A 20,185-nucleotide genomic window follows, 5' to 3' on the forward strand; every position below is an offset into this window, starting at 1 on the left:
GAATCTATTTCCGGTCTTCGGGCTAGACCTGACTTCGATCTTCTGGTTAGATCTTCTTCGATCTTCTGGCTAGATCTGAATTATTTCGATTCTCTGGCTGAATCTATTTCGATCTTCTGGCTAGATCTGAATTGTTTCGATTCTCTGGCTGAATCTATTTTCTTTGATTCTCTAGCTGAATCTACTTCGATCTTCTGGCTAGATCTGAATTGTTTCGATCCTCTGGATGAATCTATTTCCGGTCTTCGGGCTAGACCTGAATTATTTCGATTCTCTGGCTGAATCTATTTCGATCTTCTGGCTAGATCTGAATTGTTTTGATGATAAATTCTTATCATCAAGATCTCGCATCTGGGGCATACGTTGGTTGACCCTCTTTCAAAATCTACAGTCTTCATGTTAGATATGCAGCTTCGAGAATATCCCACTTTTGGGCTTCGTACATATTCTTCAGGCTAGAACATGTTATAACGACTCTTCGATTAGACTTTATTTTTTAATGCGATCCGCGGGCTGGATCCTCTTGTAGGTTGATTTTCTGTTGAGCTGTCAATCTATTCCTCCAGCTGGTTTATTGGGGAAATAACGCTCATAGTCGACTCTCTGGCTGAATCTTCGAAATGACCCTCAGGCTGGATCTCTGGAAAACGATTCTCAGGCTGAATCTTCGAAATGACCCTCAGGCTGGATCTCTGGAAAACGATTCTCAGGCTGAATCTTCGAAATGACCCTCATGCTGGGTCACACACACACTTGATCCTCTGGCCGAATCTCAGGACTTTGGTTGTAAAGTAATTTTTCAGTCTGTTTTCAAGGACCTGTTTATCAGCTTATGTTTGATATGCATGCAAATGCAAATGCAAATGTTATGCATGGTGCAAAAGAAAAAAGAAATCTACTTGGGGAAGCAACTCTGGAAGGGAGCGGATCGCTGTATCAATCCTTGAATGCTCTGTGAGGAACGATCCGTCTGCCGGGACCGGGGAGCCACCGAAAATAAATCGGCCTTTTTTGAAAAGTTGACCTTGCTGGGGAAGTATCAACTATGGAAACTTTGCTTGGCGAGGCTCTGCGAGGAGAGTCTGTGAGGAAAGCACTTCCTGGGGAAATGTCATCGGAATCAACCTTTGTTGGGGATATGAACTTGCTAATCGTCCTCAGGCTGGGGATTAAAACAAATCTGTTAAAAATAATTTGTTAGGGAATGAGATGAACACTGGGAACACCGCCCTCTTGTCTGTTGGGTATGCGTCTACTCCGATGTTGCTGGGAAGATACAGTCTGGCACTGTCGACTCCGCTGGGGATATATAGTCTGGATACTGTCAACTCTACTGGGGAACCTGCTCTGCAGAGGAGAGGCTTTGTCAACCGCTTAGGGGTGAGGATTCATGACTTGGCATCCGGTTCCTGTCACCTGTAACCAAAAAATACACGTATGCCCCGGGGAATTACTCAGTTTGAATTCACCGTCCGGGATTAAGCACATTCAAAGCAATTTTGACTGTTTTCCTGCGCAAGTCATCTGCAAAAGCCACCATTACATTCAGATGCAATATGTTTCCTCAAGAATTCAGACATCTTTTGCAAACAAACTGATAAATGAAAAGTAAATAGGCTTTTTAACTGAATTATTCGACTTTTGTTGGTTGAAAAGTTTGTGCCAGGAATAGGCGAGTACACCAGGAAGCTGATCCCTGGAAAGAGGCGATCGCTATAAAAAATTAAACAAGAGAAACTATCCTAATGGCAATGTGGAAACGGGGTCCCACCGAGTTTCGACTCTGTTATGGCTCGTATGTCCTCAAGACGTTCTGCTCATCTTGCTTTCTGAAGTGGATGATTAGTCGATCTTTTACCTTCGAAGATTGCCGGATTGAATGAAACGGTGATGTAACACGGATGAACTCAGATCGCAGTCATTCACTTATTCCCTAACTTTTGCATGGACCGCCCTTTTGGATTTTCAATCCACCGGGATACCCTTTTTTGCCTGAGCCACCCTTTCGGGTTTTCGACTCACCGGGTGTACATGGTTTATTTTATATCCCTAATTTTTGCTCGAACCTCTTTATTCTTTTTTGTTGGTTCGTCGGGATGCTCTTTTTTTGCCTGGACTATTGTTTTTACTGTCCAGCGGGTCTATTATGCGAAGTATTTTTTAACTGCGTCTGGGTGACAGGGGATGGGAAGTCTTCGCCATCCATGGTTGTTAGCATCAAAGCTCCGTCAGAGAAAAACTCTTTTAACCACGTATGGATCCTCATAGTTCGGTGTCCATTTGCCCCTATGATCTGTGTTGGGAGGAAGAATTCTTTTGAGTACCAATTCACCGACTTGATACTCCCGAGGGCGCACTTTCTGATCAAATGCTCTCTTCATCCGTCTCCGATATAGTTGACCATGGCATATAGCTGCTAGCCTCTTTTCCTCAACTAGGCTCAGCTGATTGTATCGAGAACAGACCCATTCTGCTTCGTCCGACTTCATTGTTGGTGCAGGGAAAAGTTATTCTGGCATAAAATGGCATATGAACCCCCTCCGGTGTGATCAACACTGCACCAACTCCGCGACCATTGACGTTGACCGCCCCATCAAACATCATAATCCATTTGGATTCAGGGTCAGGCCCCTCCTCCGGGAGTGGTTCCTCGCAATCTTTCGATTTGAGAAACATGATGTCCTCATCAGGAAAGTCGAACCTCATAGGTTGGTAATCATCAATCGGTTGCGCGGCAAGATAGTCTGACAAGACACTTCCTTTAATGGCTTTTTGTGAAGTGTATTGGATGTCATACTCTGTCAGCATCATTTGCCACCTAGCAACCCTGCTGGCTTTTCAAAAATATACTTGACTTGATCCATCTTTGATATCAATAGAGTCGTGTGAGTCAACATATACTGTCTTAGTCGGCGAGCAGCCCATGCCAAAGCGCGACAAGTTTTCTCGAGCAGTGAGTATCTTTGTTCACAGTCGGTAAACTTTTTGCTAAGGTAGTATATTGCATGCTCTTTTCGACCTGACTCGTCATGCTGACCGAGCGCACAACCCATTGACCTTTCTAACACAGTCAAGTACATGATCAACGGTCTTTTCCTCTCGGCCTGCAGACTGGCCCCGATCTTGATCTCTTTCTTGTCGTCTTCGGTACCAATGTTGATGGTCTCAACCACCTCCTGATAAGGTGTGATAGCTCGGTCCTCCTGTTTCAACAACCTGGCTAACTCCTCAGGCAACTCACAATCTTCCTCAACCCCTTCTTCGGCTTGATAGATAGGATTGTCGAAGTCATACTTGGCCATAGTAGTGTCGTTAGCAGTGAGATCCGGGTGATCAGTTTTACGAGGTGTTTTTTGGAAATAAAAACGAAAAAGAAACATTGCCGTTTTTGTAAAAGTAAAAATAATTGAAAGAAAGAGAACACAAAATTGTTTGCAAAAGCTGTCCTTTATTGATGATGAAAATAATTGCGAAATGTAACTAAATGGATGGCCCTATAGATGAGTCATTACACCTTGGTCAAACTGTAAGACTTTGTTATGCATGTGATAAAAGGAAAATAATAAAAATTACTCCTTCAGTAGAGTAAACCGGATGACTTTTTCAGACGACCAATTGTCGAGCTTTTCTCCTGGGACACACGGGCGAATCCAGCTATCTAAGTCACAGTCACCGTCAGCCTTGTCTTCCTCTGCAGCATTGACGATGTGGGGAGAAACCAAACCCCCGCTGGAGAAAGTACCGACTTCATTCTTCTGAGACCCCAGAGTATACCCCAATCCAAACTTGTCTTCTTTTATGATTGGCTCCACAAATTTGCCCCAGCCTTGGGCATTACTAACCTTAACCACTTCAACAACTTGCTTGTATGAGGAGATAGAAGTCCCGACCTTCTCAGACTCAGGTGAAAAGACAGTTTCGGGCGCGACCTCACTCATGTTTATGGCTTCGAAACCCTGACACAGCATCTCATGCATCTCGCCATCCATCTCCACATACTTAAATGTAGACAGGTGGCTAACAAAAACATCCTCTTCACCACAGACGGTGACGATCTGACCTTCTAGTTCATATTTGAGCTTCTGGTGGAGGGTAGAAGTAAGAGCACCGGCAGCATGAATCCAGGGTCGACCTAGCAGACAGCTATAGGCAGGCTGGATATCCATCACATAAAAGGTACTCTTGAATACCTGCGGTCCAATCTTAACTGGAAACTCAACTTCGCCACAAACAGCTCGCTTAGAGCCATCAAAAGCCCTTACAACTAAATTACTCGGCCTCAGGGTGGCGTCATCGCAATCCAACTTCGTTAAGGCTTTCTTTGGGAGAACATTTAGAGAAGAACATGTATCAACCAAAACATGGGAAAGCACCGTCCCTTTGCATTCCATTGTGATATGCAAGGCTTTTTTGTGATTCCTGCCCTCAGATGTTAGGTCATAATCGGTGAAACCTAGCGCATGGCTAGTGTGTACCTTCGAAACTACCGACTCCAACTGGTTAACAATTATCTCTGGTGGAACATAGGCCATATTCAGTACTTTCAACAAGGCTGCTCTGTGAGCCTCAGAGCACATAAATAATGAGAGAATGGAGATCTTTGAGGGTGTCTAATTTAGTTGGTCGACTACCTTGTAGTCATTTTTCTTGATAATCCTCATAAACTCATCCACTTCCTTCTCGAACGCGGTCTTAGGAGGGGCTTCCTCAGTAGTAACCTCTTCGGTGGCTACCTGTTTTCCTTTAGCCTTGGGAGCTGCCTCAACTTCAGTATTCGTGCGCAATGTTGATGGTGCAAATAGGCGTCCACTGCGAGTGAAGCCACCAATTCCTCCAACATTGTCTACAGCGGAGCTACCAATGTCAATGTCTTCTTCGTTAACTTTCTGCCCCTGGCAGTAGATATCAGCCCCATAGTGCCACGGGATAACACTGTCTTTCTCATACGGAACAGGTTCTGGTACCGTGATGGTGACCGGACCAATCAAAGTCGGTTGAGGGTTGTCAGAGTAAATTGGTGCTGGCTTTCTAGGAAATATATTGTTGTTGGAGCGGGTCTCTCGGGAACATATATTTCTTCAGGAGTGAAATAAAACGTTATTGTCGACACATCATTCTTCACTGGACGGGTCTGATCGAACTGAAGACAACCTTCATCTATCAGTTGCTGAATACCCCTTCTCAAACTATCACATCCGTTCTCGGCGTCTTGACAATTTCTGCACTCTTCCCCACAGCCCGGGAAAATCCGTCCTCTCAAGAGTCGGTCTTTGACCACCGATAGCGAAGTCTTCGTTTTAGTCACATCAGAAACCAAATTCAAAGTTTCCCCACTATCAACAACATTAATCCTCTGCCCGCCGTGAGCTGGCATCGGGTTTTGGATAACATTAGGCACCGGAGAAAAATTGATGGCCTGGGCATCTCTCAAATCTTGTACCTTTAGCTGGAGAGCCTTGCAATTATCTGTAGTATGGCCAGGTGCGTTGGAGTGAAAAGCACATCTGGCGTTGACATCATAACCTCTAGGCAGATTGTTGGGATCGACCGGTGGGGCCAGAGTTCTCAACGTAACCAGATTCATGTCAATCAGCTTGGGAAGTAATACAAAATAAGGCATTGGGATTGGCTCAATGACCCGATCCGCCTACCTTGGATGTTGTTGATAGGGTCTCTGCTGACCCGAATTACCTCCTTGTTGTTGATTGTTGTACCTGGGTTGCTGTTGCGGATGATACTGCGGTTGAGGAACAAGTGTTGGAATAGTGACTGTGGCCACTTGATCTTGATAATAATTAAGGCGTCCTCTGCCCCTGCCTCTACCGGCATATACAACGCTCGTCTCAACTTCTCTTCTTCGCTGACCGTTACCAGCAAACGGTTTCTTGGGAACTGATGAGTTGGAAGCACTGTTGTCTTGAATTCGACCCATCTTCAACAGAATCTCGATCCTTTCTCCAGCAATCACTATCTCTGCAAAGCTGATTGACGGGTAAGCAGCCAATCTCTCGACATAATTGCCTTGAAGAGTGTTCATGAACATGTCCGCCATCTCCCTTTCAGACATAGGGGGTTGGACGGATGCAGCAATCTGTCTCCAACGCTGAGCATATTCTCTAAAGGTTTCCTTGGCAGTCTGAGACATTCCTTGCAACAAGGTCCGATTTGGAGCCATGTCCAAGTTGTATTGATATTGCTTGACAAAAGCCTCTGCCAAGTCTTTCCAGCTCTTGATGGTAGTACGAGACAAATGAGAATACCATTCACGAGAAGCTCCAGTTAAACTGTCTTCAAAATAGTACATCCAGAGTTTTTCATCTTCAGTGTGAGCTCCCAACCTTCCCAGATAAGATTGGAGATGAGTGTGTGGGCAAGAAGCCCCGTTGTATTTCTCAAAAGTAGGGGGTTTGAACTTGTGAGGGATCCTTACTCCCTGAACCATACCAAGATTGGTGACATCAAAACTTGAGGAATTTTGAGACTCTAAAGATTTGAGCTTCTCAGCAAGCTCATCCATACGGCGAGTGGTCTCGAGGGTCTCGTCGTGCAAAGAAAATTGATCATACTGACATTCTTCAGTAACGGGGCGCCCGTTAATCCGAACCCTTGATTCACATTGTACCTTCTGCCAATACCATTCCCAACATTTCCCGTGTTGCCAACATTACCCGGGTTTCCATCAACATTTGCGTTACCTGCGTTTCCAGTGTTCACAGGGTTATCAGCGTTCCCAGGGTTACCAGGGTTCCCAGGGTTACCAGGGTTCCCCTCAGCACTTGGTATTTCCACCTCTGGATCGGGCCTCGGTTGCTCAACCAATTCCTTCAGCTTCGCCTGGCCTTCTGCCATACCAGTCATCAATGTCATGAGCTGATCCATCCTTTCACGCATATCAGCCAGTTCTTTCTGTATCTGGTCTATTTCTAGTCGTGGACGGTTTTCCTTTGTCGGGTACCTGTGAACTCGCTTGGGACCAATAACTGATTGCAACAGGGAACAGACATTAGACACTACGGTGACACCTGCAAAACAAACAAGGGTTAGTATGTATGGTATGCGATGCACTGCTTATTCAATTTTAAGGCCCCCCCTTAAAAAGGGAATACCCTGCAAATGAATAAGCATGAGATGTTGGATGCAAATATGCAGATGATGTTATGCAATGCAATGGCATGTCAATTAGAATTGCTGGATCCGCTTGAACATCTGTCAGGTTGCACTGCCTGGAGAGAAATTAAGAGGATCAAGCAAAGCACACCAAACAAAGGTCATGGGATGGATCATGTTATCCTTAATATCAACCATCCATTTTTGGTGGATTATGGTTTACACCTTATCAACACCCAAGTTTCATTGATATTAAGGATACCTGAACGGATCAACCATGAATCAAGGGTTTGTTGCAAGTCACGAGCATGGAGTTTAGGTTAAGAACCACCCAAAGGGAGTGTACTAAGGTTTAAACCTGCCAAACATGTTCTACAAAAGGTTCCCATAGTCATAATCCCATCTTTCGGATATTATCGGAGGAACGACTACTCGTATTCCAAAAATATTCTCAAGAGAGACTCTTATGAGTGTAGTATCACGTAACAATCGTATCAAATCTTACACTTGAACGACTTTCGCACTACGTCCTACGAATAGGCCAAGATGGGTTTGGTAAACTAAGGTCCTTGGCTTCTAAGGTCTATATTGGAAAAAGTAATGTCTAACCACAACTTACTTGTGTGACATTATTGATCCCAACATGACCTCCACCAAGTGAATGGGCTTGCAAGTCAACTTGCTAAGGAATAACTCCACACAAGTCAACAAGACTATGCCATTCTCCTATCCTAAGTGCACTCGAGTTCGGGTATAGAACTCATCTCACAAACAGAACTAGCAGATACGGCGGTCATATGTACACAATGCAATAAAGCAGGTAAATGCTGAAAGATAAATAAATGTACAAAAGAATAAACACCCAATAAACAAACAACCTACAAAAGCTAGGAGGGGCTCGCTTAGGGAAACCGGGTCCCCAGCAGAGTCGCCAGCTGTCGCAACCTGAAAAATGGAATGCGAAAAAAACAACCAACGAAGAAAGACAGGAGAGTCGCCACCATGCGTTATTTATCCCAAAGGAGGGAAAGGAAACACTCGAAGTAAACCTGGAAAAAGGAAAGGACAAGACAGGGTCTCGCAACCAAATCTCGGGTTCGGGAGTCGATTATGCGAAGGGAAGGTATTAGCACTCCTACGCATCCGTAGTACTCTACGGGATCCACTTTTGTAGTTCTTGTCTAAAGGGTGTGGGTTTATCTAATGTGTTATTTACTAAAAAAAGGGGTCAAAAGAAAATGACTCGCACGGATGTCGCATCCACTGCATACGTATCTCATCTGAATATGAGAATCAGAGTCTTCGTAGCTCGGCTACCTAGGGGTTAAGGGTAATTGTGCTCGGTAATACATCGCGTCTTATGCCTACGTATCTCATCTGGAATGAGAATCAGAGCAAGCCGTAGTTCGGCTAACTACAGGGTTATGGATTGGGTTTTGGACGAACGACGTTACTACGCAATCTACCGGATGCTCGACCTTTGGAGACTTACTCGCATGTAGTAGAAGGAGTTAACGTGTTCTTAGGAGAATAAAAATCAATGAGTTGGTAGGGTTAGGGATGCTCATGCAAAAGGAGTCCTGGACGAAGGAACCTGTAAAAAAAACACAAAAACATTGCCTCCTATCGAGGTCTTCCAGCTAGGAAAGCAGTAAAATGCGGGGAAAATGTAAAAGGTACCACGCGGATAAAGATCCGAAGCAACAACAATTAGAGGAATGGGAAACCCAGGGATCCTTCCAAGCTAAACACCATCAAAGAAAGTGAGTCAGTACAGGTAATCGGAATGAATCCTGCAGGTGGTATCCCACAAATAAAGTGGAACACCAGGCAAACCATCTCTGCAAGAGTCATATGAGCCCTCACAAAACAAAACTCAACAAACAGGTTAGAGAAATAAAATAGGGTAACCAAGAGTTGCCCCCAAATCAAAATGTAACCACATGAATCATGCCATTAAAATTCACAAAAAAGCTCACAAAAAGCAACCAAGGGTAGGAGGCCTAAACCTCTTGTCAAACACATGCATCAAAAGGGTATCAAATTCATCCATAATACCTCATACATTTAGAGCATTCAAATTAAAGGCATAAAGATGATGGATATAGGGCAAACCTGATTGGAGAGATCGGTTGAAATCAAATGGCACGACTGGATTTGCAAACCAATGTTAGGGTTTGCTTGAGCTGAAAGTGTGTGAGTCAGAATGAACCTTTCAGAGTTGCCTGGAGGTTGCTGCAGATTAATTCTCACTCTCTCTGTCTAGGTTTCTCTTCAGGTTTTGTCCAGGGTTTTGTTCCAAGGAAACCTCAGAGTGTTTTGCTTCTCTTCCTTTTTCTGTCTGTTCTCCCTCTTTTATAACCTGATTTTCATGGCTTTGTGGGCTCAAATGAGAGAGGTCCAAGTCCAAGATTTTTCTATTATATTTTATTTATTTATTTAATTTTTTTATTATTATTATTATATTTTTTTTTATTTTTTATTTCCGTTTTTTTTTTCGTTTTTTTTTTTAAAGTTTCTTGGATCTGATTCTGATTGACATGATGAAATGCAATTTATCTAATGTTAAATGACCTAAAAATGAATGCGTGAATAAGGAGGGCAAATTTTGGGGTGTTACAACACGGTATATGCCTTGTGTTCAATATAGACATAAGGGCAAAAGGGTAATCATACGCATAAGTATTATCACAGAAGGATTTGTCAGATCAGATGACATTTTTGTCTCTTGGGTAGCAGTGATGTGTTGCTAAATACCGCTCATTGTTTATTATGTTAAATACATGATTTAATATAATTGCCAATGCCGCGAAAACCTACAGGGTCACACACAAATGACTGATTGATGAGAGATAGAGTAACTAAGGAACACCGTAAGGTATGGTGTACTTAAGTGAATTGTAGAACATCGTAAGGTACAGTGTACTTAAGTAGAATACGAAATATGGTAAGGTACCATGTAGTTAAGTGATTTTGGGCATATTATAAGATATGGGCCACTTACACTTAAGTGGACTTTTTAGCTTGAAGCCCACACAAGTGGTTCTATAAATAGAACCCTTGTGCAGAAGCATTCATTGCGGTTGCATTTTCGTTTTCTCTCTCTCTCTCTCTCTCTCTCTCTCTCACACACACACACACACACACACACACACACACACACACACACTCAAAGTCTTCATTCATAGCAGCTAGCGCTGAGATTGAAGGAATCCATTTGTGTGGACTGAGTAGAGGCGTTGTCGTCGTTCAACGTTCATGATCGCTCCGTAGATCTGCATCAAAGGTTTCAATTGTCACAAGAGGTAAATATTCTATCACTGATCATGCCCATTCGTAAGGATCACTAAAGGAGAAATTTTTAATTTCCGCTGTATTTTGGGTTGCACTTCTCCTTCAGTGGTATCAGAGCCACTTACGAAACCATGCATCGGATAGTTGTTTATTTTCTTTATTAATATGATTAAAATACAAAATGAATCAAAGAATAAACGAGTAATTAAATTTGGCATCATGTGTGTACGATTTGGATGATTGATGTTGATTATGCTTCAGAACCGACATTAGTATGGTGAAGCAGCGATACATCGATCGTCCATAGGTTACGCAATTGAGACCGATCAACTTATATGTGATATAAGTAATCCTAATTCAAAGTACGGTATATATGATATACTGTTTCTATTTCGTTCATTCAAATACTAAATGGTTGTTTTCCTTTGAGCGATCAATGGTCATTTACTTCGGAATCCGACATTAGTATGGTGAAGCAATGACCTGTTGATCAATCATACTGAATCAACAATCGAGGTGTGTTTGACGGTTTGAAATTGGTGTATTAGGGTTAGTGACGGCACAACCCTTGTGCCGTCAAGGAGTTGTGAATTGAGGGCTTGTTGGAACACGTCTGTTGACTGTTTCAAAGCGCTAGTTTTTTGGCCGCGTGACGATCGTCATGGACCTATGACGATCGTAACAAGCTGGACGTGACGGTCGTAACATGCTTTGTGACGGTCGTCGCATTCACAGATCCAAAATTCTAGGCATTTCTGTTATTTTGGCCGCGACGTTCGTCATGGGCCTGTGACGGTCGTAACATGCTTGTGACGGTCGTCACATTCACAGAATCAGAATTCTCGGGGTTTCTGTTTTGTGACTGCGCAAGAGTTGTGTTGATGCAAAACGACGTCGATTTCAAATGAATTGTTCCCCCGACTAACTCTGGGTAGTGTGATCGGTCACCGAAATTTAATTTGGTTTTAATTAATTAAAAGAATTAAAATTAATAATAATAATGTGTTTATTATTATTGCCTTGTGGTGATCAGTTATGGCCTTAGTTTTCCTTTATTTTGTTTTGGGTTTTTAAATACGACCTATGTGTCGTGCCTTTCCTTTTAATCTCTTAATGTAACTTCTTTTCTCATCTCAATCCCTCGTATGTAAAACGAGTTTCTTCTGTAATGTAATGTTATGAAGAAAAAGAAGAATTCAATATCAAAGGAGGACAATGTTATGAAGAAAGAGAAGAATTCAATATCAAAGGAGGACAACCTTGAAGATCTTGCTTGGAGAAGCTTAGATCGTTGTTAGGTTAGCTTAGGTTCTCTCATTGGCTTGGGAGAACAATTGTACTAGGGGACATAATTGTTTCATTATGTATGTTGATGCATGTGTATGTATGTTGATGCATGTGAATATATGTTGATGCATGTGAATATATGTTGATGCATGTGAGAGACGATTTATATGATAAATAAGCCGGTGAGATAAGAACAATTGCAATTCCCTCAAATTAAATGTTAAGTTTATGCTTTCCAAGTTTTAGAACTCTGTAGCGGGGTATTCGTTACCATTAGAGATATTGACTAAATCCAAGGTAAACCATACAAGTCGAGTCGCCACCGCACTTCTATTTATCCAAAGGAATGGTTAGAAAGCGAACAAAAACCTAAAAGTTTTATCGAATCAAAAACTAGTAAAAATGTCAGAGATCTGGGTAAGGGGGCTTGGTTATGTAATGGGAAGGTTTTAAGCACCAAAAACATCCTAGGTACTCCTAGGGAGCCCTTTTCATAAGTGTTGTTCTAGTCTAAAGGGTGTAGGTATATCTAAAGTACTATTTACTAAAAGGAAGGTTAAAATAAAATGACTCGCAAGGATGTCGCATTCACTGCCTACGTATCTCATCTGAGTATGAGAATCAGAGTCTTCGTAGCTCGGCTACCTATGGGTTAAAGAGAAGTGTGCTCGGTAAGACGTCGCGTCTTATGCCTACGTATCTCAAATCTGGAATGAGAATCAGAGCAAAACGTAGTTCGGCTAACTAGGGGTTAAGGATTGCCATCTGAACATGGACTTACAAAAGAGGACACCAGTTGTGTCAAAGGAGGGTGAGCAGTGTGTTCAACGTCCTAGCAATAGGTGTCGCAGCTCGCTGAATCGAGTCTTAGGCAGTTACCTCTTTGCAATAGAAAAGACTGACATGCCACAAGATCGGAGACGCACGGAAGGTCAAAAAGTGGGGAAGGTCTGCTCTAGAGTTGTCATGCAATATGGACCTATGTGTTAGGATTTACAAAGGGGAACATCTACCTAATGTTAGCATGCAAAGAATAGGGGAATTCTACCTATGTTATCATACAAAGGGTTCTACCTAATGGGTGTTACCTAAACGGAACAAGAGTCGACGGATGGAGCGCGGAGAGGAGTTACGGATAAGGGTAGATGGTGATGCCGGAGGCAATCGACTTACAGGTAGATGGCGATGCCTGGGGCAATTGACTTACAAGAGGATAGATGAATGCGTGTTGGTTCTGTTAAGTTTTGAAAATGATTACTCGACGTTGGATCGAGCTTTTGATCTTATTTTGAAATGGTTATCGGATGTTCGTTTTAATTCTTGTATTAACAGGTGACTAAAGAAATAAAGAAATAAATATTATACACTTTATGGGAGAGGGGTACATTTGTTATGAATGGGGATGGTTCATGGCATTCAAACAATAAGAATATATGCCTCATACATCATACAAGTAGGCAACAGTTATCAATCAGATCGGATAAATAAACAATATATAATCAAATGAAAGAATCAAATAATGGAGCATTTAAACAATGCATGGGAGTATGAACATGTTAAATAATCAAGCAATAGAAAGCATGAATGAGAGAAACAAGTATAAAAGATAACAGATGAAAATATACACACGAAGGGTCCACTGAATAATTTAATCAGGAAATGAGATAAGGACCAAATAAAGTCAAGGTAAAAGGCCTCTAATACATGACATATGAGATGAACAAGGGAGGATCAAAAGATCTCTTCAATTGCCATAAGCAATCCCTAAGTCAAACATCGATCACAAATAAGTCAATTGAAAATTCAAGTCAAATTAAAAAATAACAAGTAAATAGCAAATTAATCAAGAAAATTATAAAAAATTAAAATAAATGAGATGGGGTCAGGACATCATCATCCCCCAAAAAGATTTTAAAAATAACGAAAATTGGTACATAAATTAATTAAAATAAAACCGAGGTCAAACCAAAAGTCAATTAATGAGACTAGGTTAGAAATAAATCAAGAATAAATAGTAAATTAATCAAGAAAGTTATGAAAAATTAAACTAAATAAGATGGGGTCAGGACATCATCATCCCCCAAAAAGATTTTAAAAATAACGAAAATTGGTACGTGAATTAATTAAAATGAAAAAGAAGTCAAATTAAAAGTCAATTAATGAGACTAGGTTAGAAATAAATCAAGAATAAATAGTAAATTAATCACGAAAATTATGAAAAATTAAAATAAATAAAGTGGGGTCATGACATAATCATCCCCCAAAAACATTTTAAAAATAATGAAAATTGGTATGTGAATTAATTAAAATAAAACAGAAGTCAAATTAAAAGTCCACCAACCAAACTAGGTCAAAAATAAATCCAAAATAAATTGAAAATGTGAAATAAAATTCCAAGAAAAGTTCAGGTTGACTATGAGACAGTGGTCAACCTTCATCCCAAAAATCAAATGCTAACAATAATTTTAAGTCATAAAAATAAAATCAATAAAAAAAAGTGTGTTAAAATGGATCAGTTAGAATAAATAATTAAAATAAAATATTAATATTAAAAAAATATGAAAATAAAAATTATATAAAATTAAATAAAACGTTAAGAAAAGTGAAAAATATTTTTGGGTAATTTTATGGACGAAGAAAATGTTTTAAATAAGAAAAAGAAATATGAGAATGGAAGGATTAATGGTGATGAACATGGTAAGCAAGCGTAGATATATCAAAACATGGTCATGGAAGAGATGATTACCTAATGAAAAATAGAAGTGGAATGGAATCTGATATGTGATGAAGTTTTGCCTCCTTGCCACGAAATTCCCATGCTCCTTTAGGGTTAGGGTTTCAGCTTTTTAAATAGGGTGGATTAGGTGTTCTCGTGGGCTTTTTAATAAGTGATTTATCCATAAGAATAAAAGTGTGAAGTATGGTGTAAAATATTGTTATTTTGGGCCAAACTTAAGTGAATGGATGTCCAATGCATGGCCGAAAGAGGTAAAAAACGTGACTGGTTTGTGGAGCATGCTTAGAAAATCTGATTGGGCCAGCCAGGCCCAAAATCTGCCTAGAAAATCAAGTCATGGTGCCCACTTTAAATGAATGTATCTCTCAAACCATGGATCCAAATGAGATGATTCTAAAAGGATGTGAAATAGGAAATGGCAAGGTACAATTTTTGTGAAGAAAGTATTTTCAAATAATGCCTTGAAGTGCAAGAAAACTGGCCAAGAAGTCTTGACAAATTTTGAAGATTTTGGACTTAGAAATTTTTCTAAGTGTCCTAAAAAAATGTCTCACTTTGACTAAGCATAACTTTCTCAATTCTAATCCAAATGGAGCAAACATTATATCTCTAGAAAGCTTGGAACAAGAGGAACAACTTTCATGTTGGAGATATTTTCAAATGGAGCTTTTATCTTGATGCAAAATGGGCTTAAAGTGAGTGCAACGATCATGAAAACTTGCCCTAAATGAAAAGTCAACCATTTCCAAATTAAGTAACTTTTCCAATTCCTGATTAAATGATGAATCCATGATCCAACCTTGATCAAATTTCACATGTAGGATCCCCTAGTCATGGATTTTGAGATTCCACTCTCAAAATGTCAGGAGTTGACTTTCCTGGCCCCATAGTTGACTTTTCCCAAACTGTCTGATTCTCGATTCCATTGATCAATTGAAGCACTTCTAGCTCAAATAAAGAGTTGATTTTTTGTATGTAGACCCTTGTGGACATATGGAGGGCCATGGAAAATAGTTTCACCCAAAGAATAAAAAATAAACTGATTTTATACCAAACCCTAGTTTTAGGGCAAAATGATCAGGAACTGATTGCACTGATTGCTAATGGATCTTTCTAAGATAATTGTGAATCTTTCTAGGCTAAGATGCCTCTCTAATAATGACATGGATGAGCTCCTCTACTTCCAACCAAAACATTTCCTGTTGTAGGTAGCCATGAAACCCTAATTTCTGATTAAATCCAGATGAACACTCTGATAACTTTGAATCCTTCACTGATGAACTGAGGACCATAATAAGATACTTGGACCCCCCTGAGACCCTTGAGACTTGTATACTTATAAAATGAAGTCCAATTCTCAATCTTGCTTTATGTGGGGCCCTACTGTTAAGGAGTGATCAATCAAAACCTGATTTCTATATCAGTAATGTAATATGCAATGAGTATGACCTAGTATGATGCCAATGAAGTGTGAAACATAATCCCATGCTTCCATGAAAAATGAAGGGTAAATTTTGGGGTATTACACACTCATCAAGACTAGTATCGGATAATGTAGGTTTCGCCTACGCGAGGTGCATGTTCTAGATTAGTAAGGTGCGATGGGATAATTGTAATATCCAATTGCTAAAACAATGGGTCAAACTTAACTAAACAAATTATAATAAGATTATATATGTTTAGAAGCTAGAGTTAGAAATGATCCATATGATGGATTGGAATAAGGAGTTATTCAACCAACTGAAATTTTCGAGAGTTGTATTAGATACAATTGGAAGGAGTTCCTACCTAAATAACCTAGTTTTGTGTAATCCGCCTACGTGGACCTAGAACAAAGTGAAATATGGATCTCGACCCACTAGAAAATCTTCCAACGGGATTTTCCGAATCAAATGGTGAGGGTCATTTATTTTGAGTAAAATAGTGGGAGCATATTTAATTAAAGGCCTAATTAAATATGTTATTGATACTTATATTTTCATTCATTCTTATGTAGATTACCATGACGACAAACACCTTTAACAACATTTTGCGATCAATCCTTGACAAGGAAAAATTGTCAGGGACAAATTTTCTGGATTGGCACCGAAACCTGAGGATTGTCCTCAAACATGATAAAAAGTTGTATGTCTTGGAGAAACCTGTTCCTGAAGAGGAACCTCATAGTTTTGCACCTAAGGCAGAAAGAGATTCTTATAAGAAGCATGTCGATGATGCCAATAAAACTGCTTGTCTCATGCTAGCTACCATGAACTCAGAATTGCAAAAGCAACATGAGAACATGGCAGCGTTCGATATGATCGAACACCTGAAGATGCTCTATCAAGAGCAAGCAAGGCATGAAAGGTTTGAAGTTTCAAAAGCCCTTTTTCAAGGCAAGTTAGTTGAGGGAGCCCCTGTAAGTCCCCATGTGCTCAAGATGATTGGGTATGTGGAAAACCTTGAAAGGTTGGGTTTTCCCCTCGGAAAGGAACTTGTGATTGATTTGATCTTGCAATCGTTGCCAGATAGATTCAGTCAATTTGTCCTAAATTTCAATATGAATGATATGGACAAATTGCTTCCTGAACTGCTAGCCATGTTAAGAACTGCTGAGCAGAACCTGAAGTCAAAAGGGAAGTCCATTCTGATGATCGGAAATGGAAAGAGACAGAACAAAAGGCCCACCAAGCAGGGTGATAAAGGGAAAGGCAAGGAAGTTTCCAAACCCAGACCCACCATTGCTGCTTTGAAGCCCAGTGGAGGCATAGCAAAGGCAGGCACCTGCTTCCATTGCGGTAAGACCGGACACTGGAAGAGGAATTGCCCAAAGTACCTGGAAGATACGAAGAATGGAGTAGAGACTTCAACTTTAGGTATTTTTGTTATTGAAATAAATTTATCTACTTCAACATCATGGGTATTAGATACTGGATGCGGTTCTCACATTTGTACAAATGTGCAGGGGCTAAAAACAAGTAGAGATTTGGCAAAAGGTGAAGTTGACCTACGAGTTGGCAATGGAGCAAAGGTTGCTGCTTTAGCCGTAGGAACTAATGTATTGACTTTACCTAGTGGTTTAATAATTCAGTTAGAGAACTGTTATTGTGTACCTGCCATTAGTAGGAATATTATTTCCATTTCTTGTTTGGACAAGTTTGGTTTTTCATTTATAATAAAGAACAATTGTTGCTCAATTTATTTGAATGATATATTCTATGCTACTGCACAAATGAGCAATGGACTATATGTCCTTGATCTCGAAATGCCAATTTATAACATTAATACTAAAAGGATGAAACCTAATGAGTTAAATCCAACTTACCTTTGGCATTATCGATTAGGCCACATAAATGAGAAACACATTTCCAAACTCCATAAAGATGGACTCTTGGACTCTTTTGATTATGAATCATATGAGACATGCAGACCTTGTTTAATTGGAAAGATGACAAAGTCTCCATTCACAGGAAAAGGTGAAAGAGCGAATGATCTTTTGGGCCTCATACATACTGATGTATGTGGACCACTGAACATACCAGCCAGAGGAGGTTTTCAGTACTTCATCATATTCACTGATGATTTCAGTAGATATGGTTATGTGTATTTAATGAAACACAAATCAGAGTCCTTTGAAAAGTTCAAGGAATTCAAGAATGAAGTACAAAACCAACTAGGTAAGAATATTAAAACTTTTCAATCAGATCGAGGTGATGAATATTTATGCCTAGAGTTTGATGACCATATGAAAGAGTGTGAGATCCTATCCCAACTTACTCCTCCTGGAACACCCCAATGGAATGGTGTATCTGAGAGAAGAAATCGAACCCTGTTAGACATGGTCCAATTCATGATGAGTCACGCCGATCTTCCAAACTCCTTTTGGGGACATGCACTATTGACAACAACTTACACACTTAACCGTGTTCCATCCAAAAAGGTTGAGAATACACCATATGAGATATGGAGTGGTAAGAAACTACATATGTCTTACATGAAGATTTGGGGTTGTGAAGTTTATGTGAAACGACAAATTTCAACTAAGCTTGAGCCCAAATCTGACAAATGCTTATTTGTGGGGTATCCTAAAGAAACAAGAGGGTATTACTTCTACAATCCTTCTGAGGGCAAAGTGTTTGTCGCTCGAACTGGAGTTTTCCTAGAAAAGGATTTTATTTCCAAAGGAACCAGTGGGAGGAAATTAGAGCTTGAAGAAATTCAAGAATCACAAAGCATTGATACACCTATGGAGGAATTAGAGCATGAAACACAAGTAATTATGGAAGAGCAACCTGCTCAAGTAGAATAAGACCAACGTAGGTCAGGCAGGATACGTCACCTACCTGAGAGATATGGATATCTCATAACTGATCAAGGTGATGTATTACTCATGGATTAAGATGAGCCTGTGACCTACCAAGAGGCCATAACTGGTCTCGAGTCTGAGAAGTGGCTAGAAGCCATGAAATCTGAAATGGATTCCATGTACACAAACCAAGTTTGGACCTTGGTAGAGCCTTTTGTAGGAGTTAACCCTATAGGATGCAAGTGGGTCTTTAAAAAGAAGACTGACATGGATGGTAAGGTACATACCTATAAGGCAAGACTGGTTGCAAAAGGATATAAACAAATTCACGGGGTTGACTATGATGAAACCTTTTCACCAGTTACAATGCTTAAATCTGTTCGGATTTTACTTGCTATCGCTGCATATCATGATTATGAAATATGGAAGATGGATGTCAAAACTGCTTTCCTTAATGGGAATCTTCTTGAGGATGTGTACATGACACAACCTGAAGGATTTGACATACCAGAAGAAGCCCAAAAGATATGTAAGTTACAAAGATCAATCTATGGATTGTAGCAAGCTTCCAGAAGCTGGAATCTTCGTTTTGATGAAACAGTAAAACAATATGGATTCATCAAGAACGAAGATGAGCCTTGTGTCTACAAGAAGGTTAGTGGGAGCATGATCGTTTTCCTGGTATTATATGTAGATGACATATTACTCATTGGAAACGATGTCCCTACCCTGCAACAAGTAAAGTCTTGGTTGGGGAAATGCTTTTCTATGAAGGACCTAGGTGAAGCAGCCTATATATTAGGAATCAGAATCTATAGAGATAGATCACAAAAACTGCTTGGCCTAAGTTAGAGTACATACATAGACAAAGTGCTGAGACGATTTAATATGCATGATTCCAAGAAAGGATTCATACCTATGCAACATGGCCTGTGTCTATCAAAAACACAATCCCCTTCAACTAAGGAAGAAAGGGATCGCATGAATAAGATTCCATATGCATCTGCAATAGGATCTATCATGTATGCCATGTTATGTACTCGACCAGATGTCTCGTATGCTTTAAGTGCAACGAGTAGGTACCAATCTGACCCTGGTGATGCTCATTGGGTAGTTGTCAAGAATATCCTTAAGTATTTGAGAAGGACTAAGGACACATTCTTGATATATGGAGGTCAGGAAGAGTTGGCTGTAATTGGATACACCGATGCTAGCTTCCAGACAAATAAGGATGACTTTAGATCGCAATCTGGTTATGTGTTTTGCTTAAACGGTGACGATGTGAGCTGGAAAAGTTCAAAGCAAGATACAGTTGCAGATTCTACAACCGAGGTCGAGTATATTGCTGCCTCAAGTGCAGCAAAGAAATCTGTTTGGATCAAAAAGTTCATTAGTGAACTTGGCATAGTTCCTAGCATTGTGGATCCCATTGGTCTCTATTGTGATAACAATGGTGCTATCGCACAAGCTAAGGA

Source organism: Lathyrus oleraceus, chromosome 7 (assembly GCF_024323335.1).
Source record: "Lathyrus oleraceus cultivar Zhongwan6 chromosome 7, CAAS_Psat_ZW6_1.0, whole genome shotgun sequence".
Classification (NCBI taxonomy): domain Eukaryota; kingdom Viridiplantae; phylum Streptophyta; class Magnoliopsida; order Fabales; family Fabaceae; genus Lathyrus; species Lathyrus oleraceus.